Here is a 22,341-nt window from a genome sequence, read left to right as displayed (position 1 = left end):
GTGATGCTCCATCAACTTTCAGATCTTGGAACTTTGAGAGCCGTTTTTGATTTACACACGTATGGAAAAATATGTTAAATTTCTCCATTCGATGTGACTAACATCTGTTACATGACATAAGACGTATTGAAACACATGTCTGATGCTTACTTAGAAATTAAGATTTATTTATACACTGTTCGTTGTTTTTATAAGAGTACTTGTTTTTGTAATTATACAATGAGAAATATAAATGTGATCCTAATTTGTGAGTGCTTTATTTATCACCCGTGGACTGTTTGTCCTTCAATGAAGTGATACATTAATTTGAATTTTCGATCAAGCTATTTGATTAGTCCACCTTAAATTCACTTTCAAGCGAGACACACACTAATCATAGCTACATAATCCAAGGGTCACTTCCACTGTTTCGTTGTAATCGGGCCCTTAAATTCGATGTCCAAATGTGTAATACCGATTAAAGGACAGGCATAAGCCTACCTACGTTACGAGACAAATTGGGTAATTGAAGAGCCCAGATGCATTGTGTGTATTCAATTATACTCGTTCCTTTAAGATTCACAAGGATTAATTACTTGATGTATGTACTGTATTTGAATTACACAAACTGTTGCTGTTTAGTTTGTTTGTTTTCTGTTTATATACAATGCATAATTACTTATGTATCGCACAAGCGTTGGAAATTTGTTCTCCTTTACATATTTTGAGCGACCTAAAAGAACAATTTCATCGCAATCGGATGAACGGTTTGGGCATACAAATTTTTATTTGTATAGATTTACACATTTAAAGAAATGATCTTCGCGTGGAGCTGAAATTTTTATTGTTTCAATTCTTGAGTTGGCAACACTTTTGTTGGTCGCCGTTTTTTGATGAATTTCAAATTTATTTTGCATTTAAGAACCATTTTCAATAGTTTACCTTTACATTTTAAAAAGAGCGTGTCTGAATACATTACAAAATCACATACCGATGATATTACGGAAAATCTATACTGTGAAAGAATGCGGAAACGGCTACCAAGGCACACGTTTTCGAAACAATGCAACAAGAACAGGATTGACGGTCGAGTATATAATAATACTCAAGTTGCGTTGCGACGTTTAGATGGCACGCAGAAAAATGGAAGCCACAAAATTGTCTACAGTCATTCTATGTAGTCAATTTATATTTCAATGTTATTGCAATTTCTAGATGATGTACTCCATGAGTGAGACCACGGCTTCCTATAATTACCAGGTATTGGACAATTATGTTTCGTTGGCTTATGATTTTATGTCAGTGTCAGTGCAAATTTATGTAAAGTGAGTCTAATGGTTTTAAAATTAATTCTAAATGCCTCCCAAACGTTGTGTGCCCAGTTGCAATAGCACTTATGCTAGCGACATGAAAGAAAATGGTTATGTGACTGTAGTCAAGCTTCCAAAGGACCAGGAAAGCACAAGTTCAACTCGGACCGATCCCTTAGAAAGATTGCAGAAAAATTCAAAGAAAAGCAGAATATTTGGCTGCAAAAAGATTTTATAAAAAGTTAGACAGAATTGTTTAGTGGTGCCAGTAATTTGCAAAGTACATTCAAAATGGAAAATGAGTGTGGAAACGAATAGTGTTTGTTTTGAAATTTTGAAAAGTTGTGCAAAGTTTCAAGTGTAACAGTTGATACAGAATTGAAGGTTTGGGTATGTTTGAACAATTATACGCTTACAGACTCACAGTTGTCTTATGTAATTCAAAACCAAAAGTTAAATCGGTTGTCTCAGAGAATATATTAGGTAACTATAGTAGGCACGTAGATTGTCACGACTTGCATCTACCTTCTCGCTAAAAGATTATGAAATTATGACAATAAGTGATATATCTCATTTTGTGAGTGATCCAAGAAATATACTTTTGGAAAATTTAGGTGAAAACAAATCGATTTCTTGTTGGAACAATGAAAACTGGTGTACCTACAAGCAAACGTAAAAGCTATTCAGCAAACACAATTTTAAATGCATTTCTTTTGTATCAGCAGTCTTCATCGTGCTATAATATTGTCAGAAATAATCTGTTAACTTTAGCACTTTTGAAAATGGCAAAAATAAACAATCTCCTACATTGGTTTCTTAATAATGTCTATAATGATCAAGGACTAATTATGTAAACAAGTTTATCGAAAAGCTGTGCAATATTTGACTGGAGATGCACAAATACCTATTTGTTTTACCATTGATTAATATACGACCAATCAGCTTGGTGATTGTTTCAAATTCTAACCAATCTGGTCATTTTTCATCTGATTTAAACGATAGGTAGCTTTTTATCAGCGAAAAAATTGCGCGTAGAAAGTGTAAAATATATAGTGGTTGTAAAATTTACTGTCTTATTAAGCTCCCTAAAATACACTCGATCTTTGTTTTAAATCAGGATAATTTTATTTTTAATTCACTCAAATTTTGTTGCCTCCTGGAAAAAACTCGATGAAAAGCATATAAGATAAAAACTTTTATCACACTTTTGATCTCTAGTTTTTTCCCGTTGCAACAAACCTTTCGTGTAAAAATAAAATTATCCGATTAAAAATCAAGCTCTTGTGTATTTACCCCTGAATAAATTACTTATTCAATGCATTTACTGCATTTTTCTATAATGACATATTTTGTAAATTACCTGGTTCTAAGGTAATTAGTGGACTGGATTAGTAGACCGGGAGGCAGCGTACATAGTAACTAAACCATAAGCGACAAAAAATTCGACAATACAGGCTGAAAGTACCTTAAAAACTAATAATAAAATCACTCGTCTGCCAGTCATAAGTGGCAGCATTAACTTGGGGAGGCGCTGAATAGGTGACTTCTTTAGGTGATCAACTAAATTACCAAACTATAAGGGTCACGGAAAAGATTTGTATCAAGAAATCCCATTTTTTCCATAGTTTTCAAATCTGCTATGGCAGACGATTTCAAGTGCAGCGTTGGTAGCGAAAGACGCCCTCCAATGTAGAGAACAACGCCCCTGAACTAACTGGCAGACGAGTGATTTTATTATTAGTTTTCAACGTACTTTCAGCCTGTATTGTCGAATTTTTTGTCGCTTATGGTTTAGTTACTACGTACGCTGCCTCCCGGTCTATAGCATCCTGTCTTTAAAATTCTGTTACTTTGATTTATAAATTTTTATCTTTTTAAAAATTAATAACAATTGTACATTTAGCGTATTACTTATTTATATTTACGCACGACCCATGAAGAATTTTTCCGAAATCTTTTGTGCGGCAAGATGACTTCGCTATTTTGTCCTGAATTCAGTTGTAAAAATTAAAATTTGTTGATTTCGAGGTTGCACCTCTATTTTTTGAGAGGCAAAAATTCCTCCAAGTTGATATTGAAAAAAGAAGTAGGAGTAAAGAATTTACCGCCTTCTCTCGCTACATAGTATCTATTGGAAATGTAAAAAAATTCGCTAGGTTGATGTGAAGTTTGCGGGACTCCATCAAAAGGTATTCTCAAACGGAAAAAATAAATAGTTAGTCGAAATTTTTTAAAAGTGCGAGAATCTTGTTATATCCACCACTTATCGTATTACCGGGATAACTAAAAATTTCGCCCATGTTTTCGTGATGTCTCGCTAACTTGACTTGACATGAGCAAAACAGTGACTTTCTTTTAAATAAAGTTGGGAGTGTCGCCCATTAGTTATCGTATCCCGCGTAGGAATTTAACTAAAAAAGAGGAATTGGAACATTTTTTGTGATAGTTAAAATGGACAAGTGCAATCGAATTTCTCTAAAAAGGTAGCCTGAGAATGTGAAATCTTATTTCTAATATTCTCAAGGATAAAAAAGGACATCAAATTTAGAGAACTACGCAGACTGTATATCGGTATCGTTTCTGTTATATCATATACCACGACGTTTCCTATGTTTATGTTCCGCTAATAGGCGAAAAAATGCCTGTGTGTCATTTGTTATTTATTGGGCGCAACTTTATAGAAAGCAAAGGGCAAGTGAGTTAATATGCTAATATGCAGCGCTACTTATATGTGAAGTACATACATAGTGTGCGACGTCCACCACTTTAACGAGGAATATTAGTATTATATTAATATTAGTGCATTACCACTTAGCAGTTTTTCGTTTTTTCTCCCCAATTTGTTTGTGAAAATCGAAGTTTGTCTTCTTTTATTTTTTGATAAGCATAAGCACGTGCCTTTCTAAGTCTCTACTCAGTAGTAGTGTTTACGAATTGCGATATTTCCGTTTGTTTGGTGGTCATGCGTTCTTCCAAAAAATGAAAACTGTACCACATTTTAATGTAAGAACAAATTTGAAGCAAAAATTCTTCCGATTATTGGTATAGTCGTATTCCACCTAGGGATTTAGGTAAAAATTGGGCTACTATTTGATACCTTCCTAAACAAATTTCTTGAAGCATCCTGATACAATTAAAAAGGTTTTAGAAATAAAAAAAATATTTTTAATATATAATATTGGGAATATAAGACATTATGATTTACAAATCAACAGCACTCATGAGCATTAGGTAATTATATAGTAATTTATCTAATCCATATCATTAGGAACCCCGTAACAATGTGCAGGATAATGCCAGGTAGTTTCTTTTGTTTACCCTTTCAAGTAAGTTGTTGCCACAGGAGTTATAAGTGCAATTTGAGTTACCTATCCTTAAGTTAACGTTTTGATTTTTTTTCTGAAGATCGCGAAACATATTTTTTAAAATATATGCATTATCATAATTGATGGAAATAATATCTTTAAGTACCTACGTAAGAAATACTGTCGTATTTACAAATTGGTGCTGTACGTTTTTCTACTCTCATTACAACGGCTGTTATTTACGAAAAACGATTTTCTTTATTCATCGATCTTCCTAAAAAACTAAGACCGATGTTTCAACTTTTTTTAAGTCCCGGCGTTCTTTTCATTATTGCCAAGAATATCCGCTATCGAGACGACTTAAATACTTACATTGAGTTTAGTTTTTAATCATTACATAAGGGCATAAGAGCAATTTCGGTATTGTACCATATCTCTTTAAATTACCGTTTTTGTAATTAATATGAGGTTTATGTTATTTCTATTTAGATATTCATCAATACATATAATACGAATGCATTAAAATAACCTGTTGAGGCATGGGAAGTTTGCCGCTCTAGATCTTTTTTTCGGTTAATTGTCGCAGAATTATTTAACAGAAAGATATTCTTTACCGTTGAAACAGCACAAAATATCTATTTATGTAACATATAACCTTAACTTATTATGAGTTTTCCAAATGGCAGCTCTAATTGAACAAATATATTGTCTCTAAAGTTAAACAATGTAACTATATTCGTATTCGTGATTAAATTATTGATGACACGGGTGGTAATGCAATAAATAATTAAGATTAAGTGTTAATATTAACATGCGCCATAAGACAAAAAACTTGAATAGGTATAATTTACATAATGGTCTTAATATCTGCACACTATCCATACGCTCAAGACATGGCTACAAAAATCACGTAAGACGTACCTATATACATACATACAATTAATTCACTTATCTTCGGGCGGTCGCCAGATGACCGATGGGCTGGATCACGACGATATGCAAATCTACTGCTTCCAATTAATTTCGTTTAAGGATCCCAAGATCTGATAAAACGGGAAATTCAATTCGCCATCCATAAGTATTGGAAAAATCTCGAATACTTCAATTAACCAGCTTTTAATGCGTGTATTAAAAAACCTCAAAAGACGCAAGAAGGCAAACTAATAATAATTGAATACGAATCTTACCTCTAAGTAGAAGGTTTTAGACACTATGGCCCTTAGACTAGGAAAGAGCTATGACCGCCGTGGCCTAATTAGTAATTAGCTTATAATAGCCATAAAGTATTATAAAATACTAACTTTAACCTTTATTCGCTGAACGTCTGGCTCTTTCTGCTTGAACTTCAAAGATTATGTTCCTCTCAATACATGAAAGGTAAAATACCTAGTGCCGGGCACTATTAAACGAACACGTAAACTCGAAATAAAATTTTGAATTACGACAAATACAGGTTACAAACAAGTGTTGAAAATAAGTTATAGCATGCTTCGTCATTCCTCCTTTAACCTTTCTGATAACTTTTATCAACCGTTACCATGTGACCGGAGAATTGTGTAACCCGAAAGGCATTCTTGTAAAATGGTAGGACCTCTACCGGGCACTGTAAATGCTGTTTTTTCTTTACTAGTCTCCTCCAAAGAGACTTACCAATACGCCCTTTTAAGGTCTAAAGATGACAATTATTTTGCGTCGCGTAATCTATCTAAGATACTCGAAATGTACGGTAATGGGTAGGCAGCTTTTTTGTAATTTCACTTACCTTACGAAAATCCACACAAAATCGCAACCAAGGTGATTTTGATGACACAACTGATCCTAACCTTCTAAACATGTTTGCCAATGCCTTAATTAAAAAAACACTAAAAACTAAGCTCCAAATTTAAACTGTTTGCCGTTATTTTGGATCACTCGGTACAAGTATTTAATATTGGAATGGCAGATACGTCATGTTAAGTATGTAGGAAGATTCTGTTGAAATCGTATAAGAGTGCAAATGGACTGTCACACAAAACAAACCAATGTTTGAGTCAAACCTTCGAAAAAACAGGTAAAAAGGTTTCCGCCCTAAGGCGAGTAACTTCAGCGCATTTTCCATGAATTGATCAGTACTTCCCAAAAGGCCATAGCTATGAGCGATATGTTTTTCTTTACTAGAAGCATCTATGGTTAAAATTTCAAAGAAATATCTCCATAAATAAGGAACATCTAATTTTTACTATATGCGGTGTGTTTGCCTTTATTTTATCTGTGGTTAAAATTTCAACAAAAAATATTAATAAATAAGCAAGTCGACAGTTTAATCGTCAAGATTTTCCTTGGCTCAGGTGCCAATGCTATACGCTACCGAATGCAAAAGGAACGAACTAAATATCTTGAAAACTGTATGTGCCGTTAAGTTAAGGCCTCGGACAGAGAAAGTGGCTGCAATAGCGCACCCAACTTCGTTGGAAATTGCGCTAAACAGAGTTCAAGCTTTTATTCAGAGTAATGGGTCTTCGGTAATCGCAAGCTGTTTGTGAAAATCGCACTTTTGCCATCGTGAACTCTTTTTAATAATAATAATAATAATAATAATGTCTTTATTCAACAAGCTAAATAAAAATAATTGTAAACACAACATACAAAACAATAAAATTAAAAAACTCATATGCTTGTTGAACCCCAAGGCGAAGTTCAGGTTGGTCACAAGTAACCTCCTGCTCTTCCACTTAACCTTGTTTCAATATATATATATTTTTATAGATCACCACTTCTAAGTAAATCTACCAATTGACTTTTTTCCCTTAATACATTAAAATGCTCTCCTTAGTTTGTGTTGCATTTTTCTGTCTCAGTACTAAGACCAACTATCGTACCAAATGTTTGAAAAATAGTCTCTTGAATGTCTTGTGATCCAAAGTGCTACATTTTAGAACAGACGGAACAGACTTATAAACATATGCGACGTAATAAACAAATGACCGACGAAAAGATGATAGAGAGTGACGAGGTATTGACAATAAACCGCGGTGCCTTAAATTTAAATGATGTACATCTGTTCTAAATTGAATTAGGCCATATAGGTAAGGTGGAGATTGCGTAATAATTATTTTCCGAAAAAAGCATGCCGCATGCAACAGCCGTCGATCGCTCATTTTCAACCAACCCACATCTTTCAACTTATGTGAAATATGCTCCCGCTTTTTGATACCGAAGATAAGCCGTAAACATGAATTTTGTACTTTCTGGATTCGCTTAATATCCACACTATCAATACAAGGACCATAAACAGTATCACAGTATGTGAAATGAGAAAGTACCAAAGAATTACAGAGCATCGCCTTTGTTTTTTGCCCTAATATTTGCTAGTAATTGCGAGCTCTTTCTACATAATATTGCAAAGAACTACCGAGGTTCTTTTTTAATGTAAAAGTAAAAGAGCTTCCGATAGATGAAAAACTAATGTTTGCAAAAGCTCGATCCAGATGAAATTTTTGTCGTACTTTAATCAAATTTATCTAAACCCATTTACTTTAAGCACAGATGTCCTTTTGACACAAAAATAAAACAACACATAATTTCTAAATACAAAATTCTATACAAAAAGAAAAACGCCTGCAACCCTTAATCATTTTAAAATGTCTTATTAGTTTAAAGAATGTAATAATTATGCATTTTGTATCTAATAATAGCGTAATCAGGCTTTCTGAGAAACAAAAATAGTGCGTGGGATCACAGCAATGTCTATACGTATAGTTATTTATCCTCTGTACGTTACAAAAGATGTCATCGATATGTCGTAGTCTTTTAGTGAAATCCGTCATTTCACGAAACGCCTAGTCATTTATATGAAACTGTGCAGGCACAGTGTACTTTCCAGGGCCAAGCGATTGGATGCCGTTCCCATTGGAAATCGATAAATGGTATCCTTATCGATCTAGAAGGGGAAGGGAAATTACCCCACACGTACAAATTTTCAGCGTTTCACTAAATGACTAGGCCTCGGACTAGGCGTTTCGTGAAATGACGGATTTCACTAAAAGACTACGACAGATATATATAACTCTTTCGTCTAACCAGGCGTAATTGATACGAGTGATAGAGAGCTACAGTCCACAGAGTTTTGAAAAACACGTAACACATTTGGTTCCTTTTTGAAAGATTTTTCTGTTTTAGTAAATTTCAGCGTTTGGCAAATGGTAATGTCTTGAGAACACTTCATATCTTCTGCATTGATTGGCTAATATGGGAAAGTCTTTGGCAATACGGAAATCACTATAGGCTGATTTTTCCACTTCCTCTTCTGCTGAGAAGTTTTTTTCATTATCCTCCTTACTCTCTTGAATCGAATAAATCGTCTTCATTGGTTGAAGGATGATGAATACCTGCTCGTTTTGAACTTTTCTTGGCCTTCTTGACGATTGAATTAGATTTTTGCCTTCGATTTATTCAAGTTTCTTTTTTGGTGCCGTTTCTGTTCTTTGTTTTTGTTGTTTTTCTTCTAGAGCCACTTCTTCCTCTTTTTTTAGATTTGGAGGCATTGTCTTGTTATAACTTGACATTTTTTTTCCTCTTTTTACTTTATGTATAATGCGATCAAAAAAGAGTTGCTGTCGAGTCACCTTGGAATTTTTGTTTACATTGAAATCGTACTTAACTCGAACTTCCAAAGGCGATTCGACAGCAACTCATCTTTGATCGCCCGTTACATGTACTGTTAAATTTAGATTGTAATGGTAGGTCAGGTATGTGGTAGGTCTAAACCTGTAAATCAGGTTTATTCTCGTGCCACTTGTTAAGCGTTTTGTTTGTTAACTGAGCAAATTTGCTACGTCTAACAAAAAATGGTATTCTGGTAGCCGTTTTGTTTGGTTAGCGTAACAAGATGCCTAGCAAAATTGCTACGATTCTTACGCCATTTCTGAATTGGCGTTGGCACTTTGTTAACGTGAAATAACTCACACTACGGCTACAGATCACGATATTTTACAGATTATTTCCTGCATGTAATAAAAGAATTAGAATTGATATGGTTACATGTCCATACTGTAACAATTGATTCGCAAACGTCCAAACTTTACCGCGGTTAAAAATGTGTTAAAATTGTATCGCTTCTGATTTTCCCTATTAAGGTACTTAGACGACCACAAACTTGGCGGTTGCTTAGATACGAAGAGTCAAAACTGTCTAATGTGCTAATTTCGAATGCACTTCTCTTCCGCGATGTCCAGTTTTGGTGCAAATTGTTTCGCGAATAGGTACTAAAACCGCTGTGAATAGGTATTTATTCTGGACTTAACCATGCCGAATATCCCGGGTGCTTAAAAATGGCTGATTTGTGATTTTTCGTCAAATTGTTTTGCTACGAAGAAATACTTCAAGTCAATTTTTCACCCAAAATTTTAGGATATTACTATTATTATTGATTCAAATGCTCATGAGTCACGGAGTCATGGATAGGGACGAAGGTATAAGCACCAATCTCTATGTACCATCGAGATTATAATTGAGGTCCAAGGCGAGTGCTTCCTACAAATCATTTTTGGAAGGAACATCTTTCTTAATATTTGCCTCAAACAGCCGCTTTTTTTCTGCAGAAAAGCAGATATTCCTGATATTGCAAGCGAGTTGTTTTATCTTGAATTAAAAAATGAAAGTCCGAAAAGAACAAGTTAATAAAATAAAATAAACTCATAAAACATATCAAACGAGGTAAGAGTAGGTAAGCGTGAAGAATAATAGTAACGATAACTAAAAAATAAAAAAATTTACAAAAATGTTTTAGGCGAATTCAACTATTTCGGCTCCAAATTGCAGCTACTATGTCGTGGAGAACAGCAGTTAGTTAATTTATTCAGGGCTGCAATTTCTTGGAGTTCTTTCAAAAAGAAAATGTTTTTCGAACTATTTGTGCGTATTTTCGGAATATACGGACAAGAAACGGCTACATTCATGCGGTATGGCGTAGCAAAACCGTAGCCACGCCCTTACTTGTTAACTCGCTTCTAGCAAAGTGCCACCAGAATTGCAAACGAACAAAACGACTTAACAATTTGTTAAACGCGACTTAACAAATTCGTTAAACGTAGCAAATTTGCTAAAATAACAATGCCACGAGAATAAGACTGAATGTTAGCTTAGATTATGCTATATTAGTTAAGATACGTTAGACGGGATAAATTAACAATCGATTGCAGATAACAAACTTGAACGAACAACATTCCCAAAATGTCAGAAATATACATATCGAGATTAGTACCTACAGTCCGACTTTGAGATTTTAACGCAACTTCAGCAAACGAATACGTTATATCATTGAATAATTTATTATTTTATTATAGCAAGTTTTCTGATAGAAGAATGGCGGATTACAATTCGAAGGATTACGATTCAATGTGAAGATTGCGGAGCTTCCAGTTTTGTATATGTTGATATTTGAAATGGCAGGCAGTAAATATAAATGAACATAAATTAGGCATAAGTAGGTAAGTGAACTAAATATTGTTGATTCATTAATAAATTAAATCAATTAGTTAGTCAGTTAATTTTAAGTGCTTGTGTTTGTATAAATAAATAACGGCGCTAGAGCTAAGTAGGTTCTCTAATAGAAAACATCGTTTAGTACTTGCAAAAGTAGTAAAAGGATTTGTTTCCAGAGTCCGTATTTACGTAATCGTGCCGCATACGAAAGAAGTAGAATACATTTGAATAATCCCAAGATTTTATATAGAGAGCAAGCAGTTCTGATAGAATAATGGCATAACTGACAATTTGCGGTAGCTGACAAGGAATTGGATAGACGGGCGTCATAATGTCGGAAAATAATAAAAATGCGATCTGTTCTGCCGTTCTTATTATGCCCTTCGAAAAGTTACATGTGAAATGTGAGGAATTTTATTGAGGAGTAGGTAAGTTAAGTAATAAGCAAAATGTAGGCAAGCAAGCGTTTTGTTTGGATAGCTGTCATACGAAAAGTAGATAGAGCTAAGGAGGGTGATTGATGAAAGAAACTGTCTGTTTTCTGTAGATAAGCAAAGTTAATGTCGTATTCAAGTTTTCTGTATTAAAGTACGTTTATTTTGGCGATCCGAAATTTGTATTAGGGAAATCAATCGTTTTAGACATATTTAAGTAGATTTCCTTATTTGTTCTCCAATTATTTGTTTTTCAAGCATATGTTGTTCTAGCAATAAATTGTGGGTTCTTCATTAGTTCGCTATCATTATCAATTTCACTAAATCGTTTACCATACCACTGTTTATACAGTCATTACATAATTAAGAAATGACCAATAGGAAAACAGGTTTATTGCGTGTTGCTAACCAACGCAAACCAAAGAATTTCAATTTCGAATTATTGGCAACAGATTTATTTTTCACTTAGACCGCTTTTACACGGGGATACAGTCTCCCGGATACCGGTATCTCGGATACACTTGAAACCTTGCGTCTTATGGAGCCGTTTAATAAATGATCGCAAAATATTATAAATACAACACTGTAATATTTAGATCTGAAATTTCAATGTTTAAATTAAAATTAAATATTAGAAGAAAGGGGATTAACTCGTAGTCTGGAAAATTATTAGAACAGTTTTACGCAAAAAACATCGGAGCTGTAATGGTTAAATGACTATTCAAAAAAATGTGGTAATTACAATTCGATTGTATCGAAAACCAGCTTATACAATCAAACGTTATATTAAGGAGTCGACGAAAAATAACAATTAATAAAAATATTGTGACGACCTTTTCAGGCTCAGAAAGGCGCTTTTGTACCTGTAACAGCTAAGAACACAAACAAACAAGTGGGGTAGTGAATAGAGCGGCACATAAAATGTTGCGTAGGTAATTCTAACGCACCGAGGCAACTCTGATTCTAAACCGTAATTAATACTCAATTAGAATCAATAATTAAACTTACGTTAACTAACCGAAAGCAACATTTTGACTGAACCACGGCTTGCTCATACAATTAGTGATTATAATACGAGTATATAAAAGCATAAACGTGACGTTAAATTCAAGAAAACTAAATTTCTATTCAACAGTAATGTAATTTAATTAATTAATAATGTAAAAAGACAGTAATAACACATTCTTCGGAGTGACACAAATAACGTAATTAAGAATCGTAGATATCTCTTTCGGACTAGATCTCCGTAATTGCAAAAACCAATTTATAAAACAACAGTAACTAATATCTTCGTCTATAAAAGCTAATCTGAGGGATACAATATAATCAAACTAGCAGGAGTAATAAAAGTAATCGTAGATAATGTAGATCAAATCGGGTCTCGATATCGGTAAGGTGAAATCTTCGCTAACGGCAAAAGCCAAGTACGTAGGATCAGAGATGTCGAAATCGAAGCGATTCACGAAGCTAATATTGTCCAAAAGGTTTCATATATACTGGCAATTAGACAGGAACAATTAGATACGTCTCCAAGTGTAAATGTTCGAAATACGTAATGTAATGTCTCAGGTGGCGTTGCCAATGTTAATCTCGCTCAGGCTCAGGTCCTGGTAGAAATGCGATGTCATCCACGTTCTGCGTAGGTAATGTCCAGGTAGAGAATAATGGAAAAGTAATCCAGGAGATAAAACGATAAGAATTTAAAAGAGAACTTTGAGGGAAGATAAAGTACTAAAAAATACAGAACCATAACGGTAGATACACACTAATTACTTGCAGACACAAACCCGCAAAGTGTTAGAGATAGAGAGAAAACACTCCAAAGAAACATGGTGAATCAGGTAAAAAGTAATGGCGTATCGAGAAACATTTGCAGGCAATTAATATAAAAGCCAGATCGTCTCCGCAGGGATTAAGTACAGTAAATAAATATATATGGAGAAAATAAAAGTTGTCGACCTGTAGCGGCGAACTAAAGAACTAAGGTAATAACAAATCTATTATAGAATTAACTGAAATCTAAACTAGATGAGTTTACAAAGGAAATCCCTAGGTGGCGTGAGAATACTAAATTTGAATAGAGCGTGAAATATAGAGGCGCAAATCCATTAGTTTATGAGGCCTCGGCGATTTCGTAAAGAGTAGTAGATTTCCGCAGTTGTGAGTAGCGGTCGTGTTGTTGAGCGACGTTTAAAAGCATCAGAGTCGCACGTCTAACACACCCACACCCCTCCTGTGGGGTGCAGGAAGCTTCGGCGAGTGAGATGGGGAATACATATCGGAATTTTACATTATACTTGTGCCTCTTTAATATCTCTCATTCAACGATTAAGAGTAAACATCGAAGTTACGGAAATGGAATATAAATTTGGAATATCAATTGGTAAGAAAAGAACGTTACACTTTTTTTTACTTGTTTTACTCCTGGTTGCCTTATTTATTATAGGCATCGAGGCGGATGTACAGGGTGGCAATTTGAAAACTTACCACCCCCTATGTCTTAGTAAATAAACGAGATATTTTAAAAAATCTAAATCCGTTTGGGTTATTCGGAGGGGGAATCACAATGACATAGTCAGAGACGCACACCCTCCCACCCCCTGCGCCCAAGCCATCCCAACTTTTAAATCTTAAATAGTGACCCCCCATGTGTGATACGTTGTTGGAAAGCTCTCTTAGTTTATTTTTTGATTTGCACGATAATTACTAACTTAAATGTAATGCTATTTGGTATGGTTGGAAAGCATTTTTCAGAGCTTTCAAACGACACACATGGGGGGTCACTATTTAAGATTTCAAAGTTGGGGTGGCTGGGGCGCAGGGGGTTGGAGAGGGTGCAACTCCAACTATGTCATTGTGATTCCCCCTCCGAATTACCGAAACGGATTTTGATTTTTTTAAATATCTCGTTTATTTACTAAGACATGGGGGGTGGTAAGTTTTCAAATTGCCACCCTGTATATGTCTTGAGCATTGACTGTAATTCGTTATTAGCCGGATTGCCGGAAAAGACATATTGCATGTAGTAAATATCAGATGTGCGCATGAGAATTTGATCTACTCCAGAATGCAGCTTCTTAAAACCAGAGTTTTCGATGGATTTTGAAAGCATCACCTTTTAAAAATTGAATTTTTTGATTTTCATCGTCTGCGAACGACTTCCGGTATAGGACCGTGTCTACTAAACTGCCAGCCACATTTAGGATGTGAAAGATTCAGACATTTTTATGGGAATTTTTCGAAAGAAAAAAAATTCCCCGTATGTGATGGTTCTGCCCGTCTGTTCCTCGTCTAACTGGACAAAAATAGACAGCGATGTCAAACCTTCCCCAATCGATTTGTACGAGTGCAAGAGTCAGTGGTGGATTTTTGGTGCGAATTGAATACTTTGATGCTGCTTTGACGGATCAATATACTGCAAGGAGTTCACCGTTCATTGTCCAATGTCCATAATTCATTTACTAAGAGAAAGTTCTTTGAAAACCCAAGAATTAAAAACATCCCTCAATTTAAAAGACCTGTAACGTCAATAATCTTTGTGAGACATTCACGTTCGCAGTGAATTTTGGGCGACATGTGGCATGGAATAACAAAATGAAGTAAAGGATGATATTACAAAATCCTAACAGGCATCTGCGGAAATTCTTATAACGTGGTACGCTTGATATTCCCCAGAATTGCATTGACAGTATGATTGAATTAAAAACGAAATACAAGTGCGAAGAATGACTGTAGCGAGGAAGAAGGAACGCATGGGAAATTGAAAGCCATATTTAAAATCTAATTCAAAGTAGCGTTCGCAAAAATAAATTTTGCTTGCTTTCGGACGTTAATGGCGCAGACGTACTTCATTAAAAATTAACATTCGCAGTGACTACTTTTTCCGCTTTAGTACAGTAATTCGAAATCTGTCGCTTTTTCGCCGCTCTAAATTTGTTTGTTAAATTAGGTGGCCACTTAACCTTTTAGATTTCTTCAAGTGGAAAATTGACAGCTTTGAACTTTAAAGAGGACGTTTTACCTAGTTCTGCCGTTGTATATCGATTGCAGGCTCGCAGTGGGTTTATTCACAAACTCATTACGCGATCTTAATTGTAAAACGGTTAGTTTTAATTAAATCCCTGTTTCGAGATTATTTGTTGGAAATGATTCGTAAAAGTGAAAATTGTTGAAGGTTCCCCCACGTTTTTTTGTCATGGGACCACAGGGAGATAATTGTGAAACGCGGTGTTACCGTTTGAAATAAATATCCCTAATTATAAAAAACGGTGCGCCGAAATGGGCGCAATCAGTCACCTGAAAGTGATTAATGATGAGAAAGGCGCTATACAATTTGCAATTGTATAGGTAACGTTCAAGTATGAGCGAGTGGTGGCATTTTGCGCTCGCATCAATAGGAAATTACAAATTCTGCAAATGAGAATGTACGTCATCATGTTCAAACGCAGTTCATTTTCCTGCATGAAAATCCAGTTAATAAATTAGGAACGTTGTGGTTGTTGGTTTGTTGAGTACCCGAGGAAAAAGTGTTCCCAGCGGATTCAAACTGTTTGAATTTAATGCATTGTATATTCTAATTTAATGGAGTGAGTATTTGATTGAAAATAGAAATCTCGGAAATGGACCTTCTTCAGGCTTGATATTGATTCAAAACATATATTCTTCACTGGGGATCCCTAATTGATAGTCCTGGTAAAATAGGAAAATTAAAACGATTAATGATTCTAAACTATAGGATTATTAACGATGGTCGAGATCGTTTATTATTTTGTATTGCTGTCTGTCCGTATGCAGAATAATTTTGTTTAGAAACGCCCGATCGGGTTGAAAACACACATGATAGGTCGCTGGCCACATAGACTATCGGTCCAAAAAGTTACAGTCTAAAAATGATCTCGCGGATCGTTCGGTATTTAGTTGTAAAGGATTTTTAGGAAAGAGAAAGAGGTAAAAGCAGAGGTTCCACAGTAAACAGACCAAATAAGCGTTAATTTTTTGACAAAGTGTTTGCCAATTTCAGCTAATAGGTACTTAGCTTAGATCAATGAGATGTTGTTTCAACAGTAATAGAATTATTGTGTCATCTATCAATGGTTAGCAAAATTTCAACATTTGGTACACTAATGAAAGCGGTATGTTAAATTAAGGAGCCTGCAAAAAGCATTACTGGGAAGCAGAGGCTCACCCAGAAAAAAAATTCGGTGAGGATTAAATGAATAGATCCAAAATATAAACATAAATAAATTTTTAATAAACCCAAGATTACACAGTTACATCACTTGGTTTGGTCCGAAAAAATAAAACAGAGCAGAAAACAATTACCTAAGTTATTTATGACAAAAAATATTAAGTTTTAATTTTCTATACGAATTTATCTAAAATGTTTTCCACAGAAGGGATCATGTTTCTATAAATGTGTAGAAGAATCAAGTCATTTAGTCGGTTTTTTGAAGAACGACTCTATAGCAAAGTCTAAGTTCGGCAACTAGCTCATCTATAGTCCTGTCAAAGGATCTTTATAAAATAATACCAAAGACTGGAATTCAGTTATGGTTTCCGCGGAGAGAATGGTCGGATCTTTGGGAAATAGGCTTTGAAATCCGGTCAATATTTGTTTGTGTATCTTCAGCCAAATTTGTAGCTTGTTTAAAATCAATATTTCGTTGCTGAAATGGTTTACATAAAATACTACTAAAGCTAAATACCTGATTTACAACATGCAAAGAAATAACAAACTCAGATTTTTTGTATAGATGCTCCTAGCTCTTTTATCAGTCCATTCCGAAATTTTTTCCAATGCTACTGCAATACAACCATACAGCTCTAAATAGACAGCAACAGAATTATACCGCTCTGCCCAAACTGGTGGAGAATGATTTATTAATTTTTCGTGGCCAGAAACTACATTTAATTCTGCTAAACACTGTTTAATAACAGCTTGTCGTTTCGGAGTATCAAAAAGAAATGTGCAGTTTCCGTATAATATCTAAGCAGTTTCTAATTGCAGGTAAATCGTAGGAGTTTGAAACGTCTAAGTTCAAGGAATGTGGCGAACAGTGGGCATACAGAGCCTTGGTGTAATCAGCTAGGATATGAGCCTGAAATCTCCCCCCCCTCCTATGGGCGCTCCACTTCTGGAAAGCAAAAAGATGATTGAGCAGTAAAGTGGTGTATAAGTCAGTAAAATGAGTAAGTTCGCATATCGGATTAGCGCTTAGGTATATTCACAGCGCGCATGAGGTTATACATCTTTCCTTATTTAAAACATGACATTTGAGGTAGAGGGCAAGTGCGTATCTAGTTTTACGAACCGCGGGCGGTGAACTAAGAATTACACTGGACGTTACAGACGTTTAAAATGGAAGTTGTTGCAGCAAAAAGAGAAAGCAATAGTTAAGGTATGTTGGTTTCGGAATGGGAAACACCCACTTAAAATCGTCAAGCCAGTGACACTCAAACGTTTTATTTTACTTTTAGGGATTACGACCATTACGTAAGTAAAAATTGATAGGAAAGCGATAATTGACAGCAACAGCGCACACTTTTGTATTACCTTAATTACCACTGTCGGTTACAAAACTATGTAAACTCGAGTTTGAAGGTGAATAAAAAGATAACGGTTTGGCCAATTTTAATGAAATTGGTATCAAATTAAAGCTTGTTTAATTTTGCGTTGCTTCGGCTTAAGAAATATTTTTATGCGTTAATTTAAATGGCCGTTTTAGGGCGCTAAGCTAACCATAAAAACTACCCTTTTTTGCAGTTTGCGACGCAAACGGTGACTTTGGAGGTGTATAAAAACAAAAGTCCTCGTTCAAATTGCACCAAATTTTAGTATGTTGTAAATTGAACCTTTATTATGTTTTCAACGAACTTAACACGATTATGGCTTTAATTAAATTTTAATCAGCATAATGTAAAATATGTGTTTAGCAATTATACCATACTATTTTGGTCGCTTATCGAAATTATCTATCGATAAATTGCATTTTAATACGCGTGTATATATCAAATAAATAGAAGGTCCTAATTTATAGTGACGAGTTTACTCTTGAGTTTGAATTTATTAGAACATGTCGGGTAAATTTTTAAACGAACGTTGCCATGAGCTCATACTTAATGTGTATGAGTATTTTTGTCACGAGAAAGATAATTTTGGACCGTTGCGTAATGTTGAAGCAGTACAAGCAAGAACATCCGAAGCTTTGAAGATTAGTGTGCGAACACTAAAGAAGATCATTGACAGCAAGAAAATGAACCTGCCATTACCCAAAACTCTGGAAAAACCTCGTAAGAAGTGGAAAACAGACGATCTGCCTGCAAGTTTACAACATACCATACGAGACATTATTTATTCCAAGTATGCTGAGAAGCAGGTGGTCACATTAGATACAATGAGACAAGCATTAGAAGATAAGGAATTGTTAGTAGCATCTCGGCCGACCATAAGTAAAATATTGAACAATATTGGTTTCAAATTCAAAAAAGATTGTAATCGACGAGCACTTTGCGAAAAAGTGCATGTTGCATCCGCAAGAGTGCAGTTTTTAAGAAAATACGTAGATAATATGAACTCTACATCGCCATTACCAGTTGTGTTTCTAGATGAAACATGGGTGTTTGCTACAGGATCACAGAAAAGATCTTGGCAAGACGATTCACCAAAAAGTGTTAAAAATGCAAATTATTCATCGAATGGTAAAAGGTTTATAATCCTGCACGCCGGAAATCAAAATGGTTTTATTGAGAATAGCAGTTTAATATTTGCAGCTAACTCAAAATCAGATGATTATCATGACAACATGGACGCGGCTAACTTTGAAAGATGGTTAAAAGATCAATTACCAAACCTGACAGAGCCATCCTTAATTATTATGGACAACGCTGCTTACCATTCACGTGTTGTAGAAAAAATGCCTTCGTCTTCGTGGAGAAAAGAAGAGCTACAAAAATTACATTAGTACCTACTTCCATGTATTATTTTTATAGTTATATGTAAATATTATTTGTACTTTCATTTTTATCCTTTAGTATTTGAAATACGTTTACTTATTTACAATAAATCCAATTTACTTATGCTGAAGGATTAAATTATCACACTTTCTGGTATTTATTTTCGTAAGTTACATTATACCGATATGTATACACGGGTATTAGAATGCCATTTCGATAAGCAAAACAAAAATAGTATGGTGTAATTGCTAATCGCATATTTTACATTATCCTGATTGAAATCATATTAACACTAACACTTTCACTAGTAATTATGGTATTACAAATGTGTGCGCTGACAATTAACGCTTTCCTATCAATGTATATACTTACGTAATTTATTTATTTATTTATTTATTTATTTATTCCCTCTCTTGATTTGGGCCCTCAACAGGCATGCGCCCAATTACAGAGTGACCCGCATAACGCTATTTAGAGGTGCCTCTGCAGAAGGTCTTAAGTTGGTCTATACTACTCCGGTATTTACCTTACGAATTAGGAAAACTGCAGGAAAACCTAATTCGGAGTAGCCGGTAGAATGCCCGGAACTGGTCTAAGGTAATTTCCATCTCCGCCACAGATGAAAAATTCACCTCAACCCAGGTTCGAACACCCGACCGCCGGATTTATAACCCAATGCTCTACCACTGAGCCATAAATCCGATAATGTAATGTGGAATTCATAATTGTCTACTTCCCCAAAAGTAAAATAAAACATTTGAGTGTCACTGGCTTTGTCGCTTTTAAGTGGGTGTTGCCCATTCCGAGACCAACTTACCTTAACTATTGCTTTCTCTTTTTGCTGCAACAACCTCCATTTTAAACGTCTGTAACGTCCAGTGTAATTCTTAGTTCACCGCCCGCGGTTCGTAAAACTAGATACGCACTTGCCCTCTACCTCAAATGTCATGTTTTAAATAAGGAAAGATGTATAACCTCATGCGCGCTGTGAATACAAGCGCTAATCCGATATGCGAACTTACTCATTTTACTGACTTTTTTTTATAGTTGTGTAGATCCAGTGGCGTGCGATATTTACTGTTTTAGAGTACCTACTTATATCACAGATGAAAACACACATGTTCAATGCTGACTTTTTCTGTTTAGATATTTATAAGATATTCTTAATGGTCATGTTTAATTACTCTGTTGATTTATTGATTGATCTTGCCCAGTTCCATTACATTTCAGTTTGTCAGATGCAGGAAAACAGGTAAATATTTATTTATTTATTAATTTCAATTGCAACATAAAGATATATTATTTTTTTTCTTCAAACGTGAGAACGACAAAATAATAATAATAGTTTAATGATAATAATAGTTTAATACCCAACAGAAAACAAATTCCAATTACAGGACATTTAACACAGATAAAATAGAGGCGAGACAAGTAAATATTACAAACAGTAGAACAATTGGTATAAAAAATTAAAGAACTAAAATAATAAAAAAAACCAAACAACTATAGTAAAAATAGCAATTAAAGATTAATCTCGGTGAATATAGGTACAAGTTCGTGTTGAATTAAATATGTCCACGGTTTTACAAAGTTTCTTGTAGGTTTTACACGAACTTAAAATTGGAGACATATATAAAACATTAGTACGTGGCGGAGAAAGGTGAAATGGTAAACTAAAACGGTAGTGATAAGATGGTACAAGAAAATTAATTTTAGACAGCAAATCGGGGGTGTATAATGGTTTTTAAATCGGAAAAAAAATCAACCCGAGCGTTATAGGTAGCCGTGAGTGCGTTTCTCTTTGTGGCAACGAGGACGGGATTCCGCTAAACACTCTTCACAAAATAGCGCTTTCTCATAACACTAGAAAGAGAGAACGCAATTCGAGCTAAGAAACTTTTAAATCGCGTGACAAAATTCCAGCGGAAGGTAACTTGGGCGCCCGAAGCCGACTACTCCTCGAAGACCGGCGCCTTAATTTCGCCCCTAGAAAAAAATTCCGTTACGCAGGAGTTTCCGACGACGCCAGTTTGAAAACATAATCGGACAAAAACTGTAGTGTAGAAGAAGAGGAAAAAAACACAAAAATCACGCGTAAATAAACCAGGCTCGGGAATGGCGACCAGATGTCGCCGATCCTACATTTTCTAGCCCCGCCGCAAAAAAGTTGTTAATTACAGGGCCCGGTAGGTACACGTACACTCCTCGTCTTTCTACAAGCGATCTTCTACGGAACCTCATTTGCTGTCAGCCAGCCAGCCGGCCAAAGTGAGATGAAACAGTTTTACAAGTAAAAAGTACAAGTAAATAAGTTTTCGCCCCAAGGCGAGTAACTTCAGCGCATTTTCCGTGCACTGATCGTTTCTCAAAAGGCCATAGCTGTGCCCTATATTTTTCTTTACAAGAGGCATCTATGGTTAAAATTTCAAAGAAATATCTTCATAAATAAGGAAGTTGGCACTGCGCAAAATGCATTTTCACAATATGAGATATGCTTGCGGTTAACAGAAGCATCTGTGACTAAAATTTCAAAAAGATAAATTACCTTCCGAACACCGTACGAGGGTGCAAATTGAAACTAAATCTTAAATTTGATTAACTAGAATATAATTCGAAATTCGCAATCCTTTTGCAAAATTGTTAATATCCAAAATTTTACCCGTTTACTAAATTCGATAAAGTTACAGCGGTAGGAAAAGGACCCCTATTCTAGGCGCAATCATTTCTTCGACTTCGAACCCATGCCATAGCTTAATTTGACGCGAGAATTGTAAACAATATAAATAAATGTATTTTAATTCTTCCGCGAGTAAAAGACAGTTATTCAATGCATTTTTCTAAAATTTATGCAAATTTGTGTGTAAGTTCGAAAGGGTGTATCGAGTGACAAAGTTTGCA

At 35.0% G+C, this 22,341-nt stretch overlaps 1 protein-coding gene across 4 annotated transcripts in view; it reads left to right on the top strand.

The window, feature by feature from the left end:
- LOC116172246 overlaps positions 1 to 22,341 on the top strand; it is a 141,764-nt gene that overhangs the window by 86,791 nt on the left and 32,632 nt on the right. The window lies entirely within an intron of this gene.

This window comes from Photinus pyralis, unplaced genomic scaffold (assembly GCF_008802855.1).
Source record: "Photinus pyralis isolate 1611_PpyrPB1 unplaced genomic scaffold, Ppyr1.3 Ppyr1.4_LG1, whole genome shotgun sequence".
Taxonomy (NCBI): domain Eukaryota; kingdom Metazoa; phylum Arthropoda; class Insecta; order Coleoptera; family Lampyridae; genus Photinus; species Photinus pyralis.
Note: the sequence above shows the minus strand (reverse complement) of the source record. Positions and strands in the feature narration are given on the sequence as shown.